The sequence below is a fragment of the Morone saxatilis genome, unplaced genomic scaffold, assembly GCF_004916995.1.
Source record: "Morone saxatilis isolate NCDOM2014 unplaced genomic scaffold, NCSU_SB_2.0 Contig21, whole genome shotgun sequence".
In the NCBI taxonomy this organism is placed as follows: Eukaryota; Metazoa; Chordata; class Actinopteri; family Moronidae; genus Morone; species Morone saxatilis.
This window is the reverse complement of record NW_023339774.1, coordinates 1,214,782-1,225,239: the sequence shown is the minus strand read 5'-3', so window position 1 is coordinate 1,225,239 and position 10,458 is coordinate 1,214,782. Positions and strand designations below refer to the sequence as shown.

The 10,458-nt window shown below is 41.3% G+C and overlaps 1 protein-coding gene across 5 annotated transcripts in view; it reads right to left on the bottom strand.

Annotated features, from left to right (window-relative positions):
- The window catches only part of sptan1 (spectrin alpha, non-erythrocytic 1), a 34,345-nt gene extending 25,463 nt beyond the window's left edge, over positions 1–8,882 (bottom strand). For 3 of the 5 annotated variants that reach the window (XM_035668604.1, XM_035668605.1, XM_035668608.1), the window contains exon 1: positions 5,785–5,806. The gene's annotated coding sequence lies outside the window, so the exon portion shown is untranslated. Of the gene's footprint in view, positions 1–5,374; positions 5,568–5,784; positions 5,807–8,727 lie in introns of those variants that run through there. The other 2 variants (XM_035668606.1, XM_035668607.1) reach the window with 2 other exon arrangements.
- Between the last annotated feature and the right edge of the window lie 1,576 nt (positions 8,883–10,458).

Genomic DNA, 10,458 nt, shown 5'->3' with positions numbered 1-10,458 from the left:
AATCGAATCGGGAGATCAGTGACAATTCACACCTCTACTAGTGAGTGAGCAGAAGAGATGCAGATATTGTCCAAAGTTACACTAAACATCACAATCTCATTAGATATTTAAAAGGTGACAGCGTGTCAAAGGATTTCACTCAATGGAGAGGAAAGTGACAGCTTTTAAATTGCCCTGAGTCACTGTTCTCTATCCCAATCACTGCCTTCAGAGTGCAACACAGTGAACATCTTACTTGTTTTTCACTGCAATTTAAGATTTAGGGAATGACTGAACAGCGGCAGGAAAACTGGATTTCACGCTGAATTTAATTAATCCGTGGTTCACATGCATGCGGGCGAGGGTCCGCACGGATCATCAAAGTTCTGTTAAAACACTAACACACACACACACACACACCACAATTCTTTCTCCATCATGGTGTTTCACTTGATATACAATACTTAAAAAAAACTAAGCGCACTGATGTTTCTATATAAAATGGTGTCCCTATTATATAATTTTCTATGACAGAAATGTGCCTGGTTGCAGTCTGGAGACAAAAGCCAATCACTATGAAGATCAATTTCCAGCCATGCTGGATTTAATTTGCAATACCCTGGCATAGGTTATTTATAGTTTTCAGTAACAGGCTCATCAAGACGAGGACGAAAGGAGAGGGAGAGTAAGCCAGGGAGTGAGAGCCAAGATAGTGACCTCACTTTTTATAGTTCCAAATCAGTTGTTCTCAGATACCACACCATTCATAGATACAACACATGTTCATCAAATTCATTCTGACATTTCTCCTTTAACAGAAGCTTGGCTTGGAACTGTGAGGCAGGATATAAAAAACAAGACTGTTTGCCTAAACAAAAATCCCCCATCCTGTCTCAAGCTGAGAAACCAAGGGGCCAGCAGCTGAAATAGTAAAATGCCAAAGAGGGGTGGGGGCGGAAATTCCGCATGCATGCAAACAGTAACCCGGCTTCACAACACAATGGGATCGCTGCAGTCAGCCTCTCTGTTCACTGTGCCTCTGGCCCCACTGCCAGTGTAGCTTCAAACTGTGGCAAATGTCTAGCTAGCACCGTCGTTCAAGTTCAACAGGCACCCAACACCAGCTTCACTTTTAGGAATCAGGCAATCAAAGAGCAGTGGAAAGAGCTGAGATGAAAAGCATTCAGAAATAACTGAAAATGCAAGCGATTCTCAGTGAAAGTAATTGAGGTGTAACTGCTGGAGATTTTACCAGATGGCAACTTTCACCTTGTGGTTATATGGTGGCTTGCACCAGTGAGAAATATAAAAGTACTTTCAGACTCCACCCATCAACAGAGACAGACACAAAGAGGAAGAGAGAGAGAGATATTGATCTGTCTAACTAAACCAAGGTCAACAAGCACAATAGCTGACGCCCAAGCTGAGTGCAGGGTGTGGGGTGGGGGGGTGTGTGAGTGTGTCGGGCCTAAATGTAGATGAACATGGGGTTTTTGTTGATGCTGCAGACAGTGAGACAAAAAGCGATGGCTAGATGTGAAACAGTCTCCTGGTCTACGTCTACACTCAATGGGAGGATTAGTGGAGTCAGCAGAGCAGGGCTTTTTAACCAGAGCCAGAGGACAGAGATGCTTTGGTCCCCAGAGGCACCATTAGCTTTCCACACAAGTAAGCATCCCAGTGAGCCCACACATACACGCAACAATATAGTTCCACAGTGAATTTACTGTAAGCCGATTAGTGGCATCAACCCACTGCCAGAAAAAAGTGGCTGTCCGGGATGTGAGCCAGCACCCCTCCCCCTCCCCCCTCCCCTAACCTGCCCCAGTTCACAGAGAGCTTAAATCATCTCTGGGATTGAACTGACCTCAACCTCATTCTGCACAGTGATGTCCGCAGCAAAAGGGGATAGACAAATGTACCAGGCACTTCCTCAAACTTTAACATCATTGGGTTACACATATTTGAGGATTTTTCAGGAATCATGTATCTCGCACCTCCTCTCCCCCACGGAAAGACCCATTTGACATTTCTTACTACTTGAAACAAGGAATGGGGATTTTAAAGAGAAAAAGTAAGACAAACAGGAGCAGTAAAATGCTCTGATATAATGCACGTATAATGGAATATAATAAGGCTCTCCTATAAGCTTGGAAGGGGAGGGTGAGGTGAGGGGCATTCATCTGGTTGCAATCTGCAACCTCACCACTAGATGCCACTAAATCCTTCACACTGGATTAAATTGATCTGAATAAGCGAGACAAAACGAGCAGGGTTTCTGACAGCTCTCTGACGTCCCTAAATACAGCCCTGCAACTGCTGATAGCACGTCCTCCCATCTTGTATCAGTAGATAACAGCTTTCCCTCTTCACCTCACTGCTGCCTCTGAGGGGGGTTTCTGCTCTTTCCAGCAAACACGCACACACGGCGATATCAGCCAGCAGTACTATCAGCTGCCATTCTATTGGTGGTGGTAGTCCTAACCCTTACTCGCTTTCTTCCATTTCCTACAGCCATATTCAAAATGTAATGCTGGGTGGGTACTTCAAACTATGCCAGCTGCATGTGACAAGTCATCACCCTTCCAAAGTCCAATTATCCACTTTTACGGGCACAGACACAGCGAAGTTACTGTCACTTTTACCACCTTTCTCTGTTGGAAATGATGCAGAAAATGTGCCTATTTTGCGATAAGACGATAAGACAAAAATGTCTTATGTTCCATATGGGTGGATATTAGAACTCCCTGAGCTAACCTGGCGACAACCACTGACAAGGAGCTTGAGCAAATGCTTGTACTTCAGCAGTGCAGTTGGAAGGACTGCATTCAGCTATCTGGGAGGCCCTGCTAGCTTAGCTACCTCATAGCCTAAACAACAGCTGACGCAAGGATCACATCACCCAGTGGCATACCAGCTTAAAAAAATGCACCTGCTTATAAGAAGTATGTTCCAGTGGAAGTGCATCATGCCATTTATAAGAGACAGTTACCAGTTGTTAGAGTAGATAATATCAATGTAATTTTAATCTATTATTGTTCAGGGAAACCAATTTTTAACTTAGTTAAGTTAACTCTTGTTCTTTAAAAGACTTTTCTCATTCGATTAGTTTATTGTCAGAATAATCTATCAATAATAATCAATAATGAAAAGTCGGCACTGATATTTTTAGATGCATTGTAGATCCCATACTGCCTCTAAGTGCTGAGAGAAAACTTGCTCTGCCAGGAGATAAAACACATGAGTGTGTAGGTGGATGAATGGAGGGCAATGGTCATCGATTCACTCCATTAAAATGATTGCCCACATACTACAGCACAACATTACAGGGATTATTCATCCAAAAGCCATCATGCACCTTCCTGGTAGAAACAAAAATCCTTACTAACTAACTGCTACACTGATCCAAAACACACCTCAGGCTTTAAATGCTTTGAAGCTTCTCTGAATTAAACAGCTCAGTGCACATTTGATGGGGTCAGAGGAGGTCAATTGAATAGATCTAGCTGTTGATGAAGTTAAAAGCCATTATGGAGGGTGGAATTAAAGTGGTTGAGCCTAAACCCATGTTAAAGCTGAACTCTAGGGCTGTAACCAACTCAGAATTGTGTCAGTGAAATCGGATTTGGCTGTTCGATACGAATATTTGACTATCCATTCCTTTTTTTTTTCCCCAGTTACCACACTAAACTCTTATAACAGCCTACATGAGTCATGTTTTATCTGAAACATGGGAAACTCAAATTTGAATGGCTTTGTTTGACATCTGTGATGTGAAAACATCAGATTTCAACACAGTCAGTGTGCGTCTTGCTCAGAGTTCAGTTTTAAAATCCCAGCTCACCACAGACCGTCTCTGTTTTTGGGCTACTAATAGTCCCTAATAGTCAGTCACTGTGGACGGCAGTACAGGAGGTTAGACCACCGTCTGGTTCAAAGAGGTTCAGCTGACTTCCCCCACCAGAGCAGAGGGCATCCAGCATCAACCCAGCCACTCTTGTCCACTTCCATCACAGTTAGTTTTGTGGTTTGTGGTCATTGAGACTCTAAAGTTTACAGCCTGCCGTGCTGTTCTTCTGTGTACAATGACGCAGCTAAAAAACTAAAGTGCAGAGATTCCACTGACAACATGTGAGTCGACTCAGGCTCTTCTCAACTGATTATGACTTTCAGGGGGAGCCTTAATAGATTCACTTCAATAAAAACAAGAGGCTTGTTAGCGAAGTCCAGAATATGTAAGCAAGTCATCTTGTGCGTAGCTGTTAACATGAAGCAAGGGTACACCCTGACATTAGACTCTGACTCTCAGTGAATACAGCAGTCTTAGTCTTTCCAGACATTAGTTTGGATGGCACTGACCTTCCCTAAATCCTCTGCTATCATCAGAGGTCCACAGAGGAATGGATCAAGTGAAGTCATTTACTTAGCAACTCCCAGTTACTATGGTGAACCATCTGTTATGAATAGGGGTCACAATGACGCCATTTTGGGAGGATTGAAGCTAAAGGAATTTGCAGGAAATGGGAGAGTCTCATGACACTAGGCAAGCCTATTTCTAATACTAAGGAAACGAGGAGAAAGGATGACGATATGACTGCAACACCCTGTCTTTTCCTTTTCCTCAAAGTCAACTATGTACAACCTGCAGCTGGCTGTCTGTCCCTTTGCTTTACTGCATGGCCAGCCAGAAGAAAGTGAGGAATGACGTCAAAACAGACGGGCATTTAAAGAGAAATATGTCATCTACAAGTTCACAATAACTGCCCATAGTTCAATCTGGAATTTGTGTTAACAAATATAAATTCCACATCTGAAAATTAAGTTATGTAAATAGTATCTACAGTAAAGGTTCTATTAAACAACACCAATGAGCTCAAACATAATCTATTCATATTTGCTGAGTCTTGGCGTTCAAACGTTGACAGAAGCTCTTCTCCGGTCAGCTAAACTAGTCTCACTACTCATATTAGGCTGATAACTAGCAGACATCAAGGAGTATACAAACTAATCTAGTTTTCTGAAGGACTGAACACTGCATGATAGCGGCATTGTTTTCCTATTAAAAAGAGGCTTGCACTTCATTTTCATGCACTGTGTGTCACACCAACAGAAGACATGCAAGAATCACATGTAAAAATCAACTAGTGTATTTTTTTCCACACAAAGTGTATGAGAAAAGAGCCATTCACTGATAAACCAGGATAATCCCAGGTCAGTGAAAGGCCAGTAGAAACAGACAAACGCATGCACAGTTCAGATCACCAGACCTTAGTTTACCAAATCTTCATGACATTCAAATTAAACCCACATTACATTTACATACTAACAGATCTGAGCTTATCATTTGACAGGATAAACAGAAGGCAACTAGTGCAAAACCAACCACGATACACACATTTGATTTTGCTTGTCTGGATCCTCAGGTTTTTCTTGTATCTTGGATGATCAGGAGGCTACATCTGTGGCGAAGTCATAGCCGGCAGTAGTGTGTACGTCTGTAGTACACTCCTTAACAGTCTGACAGTGGTTGAAGGAGCAAAGTCTCATCTAATACGCAGCGCAGACGGACGCATTGCACCTGCAATGACTATGCTGTACAAAAGAGCCAAGCCAAGATGTAGCCCAGCCCATGCGTCTCTCTCTCTCTCTGCTCTGTACCTCCTACCCCTCCCTCAGCTCTCACTCAACCCTTTACTCAGCAAAACACCACCACTGCCCCACAAGTCTCTGGAACCTTCCTTTATACATGGAGTGAAAGACAGAGGCACACACACAGCACACAAGTGAGACAAATATGGATGTTACCTTGAGTTTGGGTTTAGTAAAGGTTGACATGTTGCCTTATCTGTGTCTGTGTAGGGCATAACATGGATCAGACAATCAGCAGCGAGTAGTCACAACAACAAGATGCTTTCACAGGAAGCATCATGTTTAAAGTGCATCATGGTAATGTTTCAGCAGTCAATGCAATCAAGAATCAGTGTACATTTGAGATGGAAACAACCAGCACCTTCCATACAGAGTCTCACAATGTCTGTAAGTAGTTCAGGCCAGCAGCAGAATGACAATGAGTTAGCAGGCTGCACTGTGTCTGCAGGCCCAACACCAGACCTGACAGCCCTGGAGACAGGGAGGCCTATTTTTATTTGGGTCATGGTCGCCCTACAGTTCCCATGATGAGAGACAATTTGTAGGCTGTACAGGTTGCAAGGGATTTTGGAGAAGAGGAATATGTAGGGTTTAATTTAAGAGCTGTCCCACTTTGCTTCCATCTTTCTGTATCACAGCAACATTAAGTCAGACTGCAGTGCTCACACTGGGGACTCTGGGCCCAGATCCAAGTACACTCCAACCCAAACACCTGTTAGTTTGATTAATGTGAACAGTGTGATCACCAAACCGCTGGAAAAGATAGTCTTGAGTAGTCCTGGCCAATATACCAGATGAACCAGTATACTGGTTTTTATTTTCTATATGATATGAATTTTACAATATACAGCTATACTGGTGCAATAGAACATTTGAGAAATATCGCTTTGCATACTTAAATTGTTCTGAGTATTAATGTCAGTTTATAATCTTCATACAATTATTTCAAAATATTTTCTTTTAAAAAGGAAGCAACCTTAAAGTTGCTAGCATCTCTTTTTTAGTTTTAAGTTCAGTTTTCACTACCCTGCAGTTTGCACAATAAAAACGTGTTTACATTCTGATTCCTCCAGAATTTGAAAAAATACAGTGATAAAAAATGTTGGTCATACCGCCCAGCACTAGTCTTTAATACTGTCCATGTCCACACCAACACATGGAAGTGAACTGCTGTTTAGATCATAAACCCTTTGTTAATGATTTCCTGTGATCATCATTCACTTAATAAGACGGCTTTGCGCGGTTTTGTTTTTCTGTCTCATCAGCAGTGCGCCAATGTAATGGCTCCGCTGGAAAATGAAAATGACTCTTAAGTTCTGCCTTGCGTTCTTTCCAATGCATTACCTTACTTCATAATGTGTTATTTTAGTAGTTTGTATAATGCTTTAAATCAATATTGTTTGCCAAAACATTCAACACAACACTGCCGAGTTCATTCTCTGAACTGCACAGCCATGGCGGATACAGCAGGAGGGTAGGCGAGAGGGTCATTCTTGACTCAATATGAATAATAATGGAAATATAGGCTTGGAATCTTGTGATTAGTGGGCTTTTCTACACTGTAGCAACTGCATGAACAATTTTTCATTTGTGCATATCACAATACGGTGTTACAGTACGGTGGACTGTAGGGGCACAAAAGTCTCAGCCGGTACACATAAAAAAACACAGCAATGTTGTCTGGGAACCAGCATTTTTGCATCAAAGTTGAAGTGAAGTGAATTTTTGGGGGTCCGTTCCAAACAAACATGTTTTCTTAAATACATTAAAGTTGAATTACAGAAAGGGTTTTGTGACACCTTTTAACTGTTCCTCCCTAGAATTTGTATGACTATCATGGGAGTAACTGTTCTTAAGCTAATTAAAATTCTATTGCCAAAACCATTTAACATATTGTGTTTTATTGAGTAACAATGCAATTATCTGCCCTTACTATGGTACTTTCATTTCCATGGTGCTGAATCACCATCTTGTCGGCTGTGTACTGCAGCTATCTATCTGAATTCCTGTTAGAGTGGAGGGGCAGTTGTTGGTATGTGAAGAACTTGGCACCACCCTGACAAAGCCAGTAGCAGAGGTGTGTGATAGCGCCGTCACGTTCTAACAACTGCAGCTCTTTTTACTGTCCGCAACCGTATTTATGCAAACTAACACTATCTTCATGTCAACTGGATTTCGCCATGCTCCTTTGCAAATACGAGGGCCTTGGTCTATTCCTTCTTTTGGCAATAAATGAGTCAAAACTGTCTCACAAATTGTTCATGTGAGAATATCCGTCTACCAGAGAAGAGGTGTAAATTATTAACCGCGATATTTAAATAAATGTAGGGTAACAAGAGGACGACAGCTGGGGCCATATGTCCGAAGGTATTCAACTGCTCTGGGCGGCTCCCTTTCAGCCATGGCCGACAAGCTAACGTTCCTAATGCACCCACATAACCTTGTCACTCTTAATGCAGTGGTATTTGATTAACTGAGTCACAACACACTGTGTACAAACTGGGAGAGAAGATCTATTTCGATTGAATATGAAGGAAATCTGGTTGCTGCAGATTTACGTTCTATACTAGCGGACAAGCTAGCAGGTAGCAGCTCCCGATAACCGACTGGGCTGTGTTCGCTGGTTAACTTGAGCATTTTAACGACACAAACAATATAACGTTACACTAGGAAAACACAATAGTTAGCTAGCTGGCGTTACATATACAGACATATGAACGTTTAACTAAATCAACAATGTTGTTTGAATGCAACCGGGTCGACAGATGTCATTGCAAGCTAACATAATGTCATTTGGTGGGGTGGCTAATGTTAACATTTAGATCATATCTGCCATAACCTCAGACAGCTTCAGAGGCACACTGGCATGCATTGTATACCCTTATTATTTTATTATTGTATTATTCTACCTGCTGTGCTGTAAATATCATTCAACGAACGGAATGCTTGCAGCTAGCTAACGTTAGCCACCGAGCTAGCGAAAAATGAATTAACGTTAACAGAACAAGGCAGCCGGGAAAGCACAGTCTGCATTGTGCAACCAATCTTCCTTAAAATGGCAAACTCTATAAAAAAAAAAAATAGGAATACTTTTCATACCTCGGTGTGTTTTCGAAAGAGCTTAAAGAAGTGGTTGTTGTCCAGGCGGATCGACGGCGAAGGATGGGGAGCTCGAGCTGTTTTGTTTTTTCACCAAATGTGACGTAATTTTCTGCAGCTGTACGGACAGAGCCGATAAATACCGAAAGTATCCGAAACTCTGGGCATAAGCAATATCAACACAAAAAGTGTTAATGAATTGAATTATCAAACTATTTAAATGTTGAAGCACACTACAGTACCCCCCCAATACTCCAGACTGTTCACGAGTAAGACAAACAGTAGATAAAGAAGGACAGACTTGTTGCTCATGAACATTGCCAACCAAGCATGATGACCTTTTTCACAGCAGCTATTTTGACATAAGCAGGGTAACACAGCTGCACCCTGACTCTGTTTGACCTGAATGGAACAGAATCTTATTTATTATCATTGGTAACACCAGTTTACTACTTCATGTCAAAATGGCTGCTGTGAAAAACTGTATTATTGCAGAGCAATGCAATGTTTGGTGGGATAAGATTTTATCCCACTGATAAGACAGAATGAACAGAACAGAAACTTACCAATAAACTGACTTTCAATTATTAACACAGAGCTGCAAAGTCTGTGTTCAACTGTGAATAAAAAGCATGTCAGTTATTACATAATCTCACTATAACCACCAGTGCTGTCTATGAGCATTCCTTCAGCAACCTCTCTATCAGCTGACTACCACAAGGAGTCATCAGACAAGAGAGGATCTGCTTATAAGCTGTTAAATATTGGTTGATAAATTGTTCTGCCTGTGTTATTTCCATTTCTAACCAACTGTAAAGATGTACATTTCAAATCTAATCACACCTCTATATATTGTGCATATCCATCCCCTAAAATTATGTGAGCAGTTAAAGGGAAAATTCCTCTTTTTTTGTGGACTATTGTGGATTTAATTTCAACAAGTGTTCTTGAGCTGAACATGACAGCGACACACTGATGTGATGAGGTTGTTCATACTCAGTAAATAATGAACAGCTGCTATGTGACAATATGACAACCGCTATGATGACGACTTAAGTTTGGTTTTGTGATTGACAGCTAATTTGGATGACAAACAAATGACCACAAACAGACATAGTCACTAACTGTATGTCAGTTTGTATCCTCTTTGTAACCCCATATGACATGTACAGAATAAGAGTTGAGAAATCAATATTCAGGCAGTTTGATTCAGGTGAAAAAACATTTTGTTTTTTTATTGCCACTTTTAAAGTTACTCATAGTGGATATCAATTCAGTTATTAAATACACTCTATGACACTGGTTCCCAACCTGGGGGTCCTGACTAGAGATTTTCCGATACCATTTGTATACACACACACACATATATATATATATACAGCCTATACTACTATGATTACTATTATTGTTGTATGTCCTGACTCAGTTTAAACCCTTTGTCAGAGTCACAATAACATTAACAACAACAATACGGCGAGTCATGACAGGATAATAACTTACGTGGTATCGGATCAGTGTGCAGACAGGCATACGCTCTGATACCCGATACCGCATTTTAAGCAGTATCAGAGGAAATCCAGATACTGGTATCGGTATCGGAATAACCTTGTCTTGACCCTCCGTAGAGGTCCCCAAATTTTCACGTGGACTTGTGAGGCCATGATTTTAAGGGGTCAGGGAGAAGAAAATTGTAAAATTTGTCAAAAAAAGATTAAGTATGTATGATTGTTA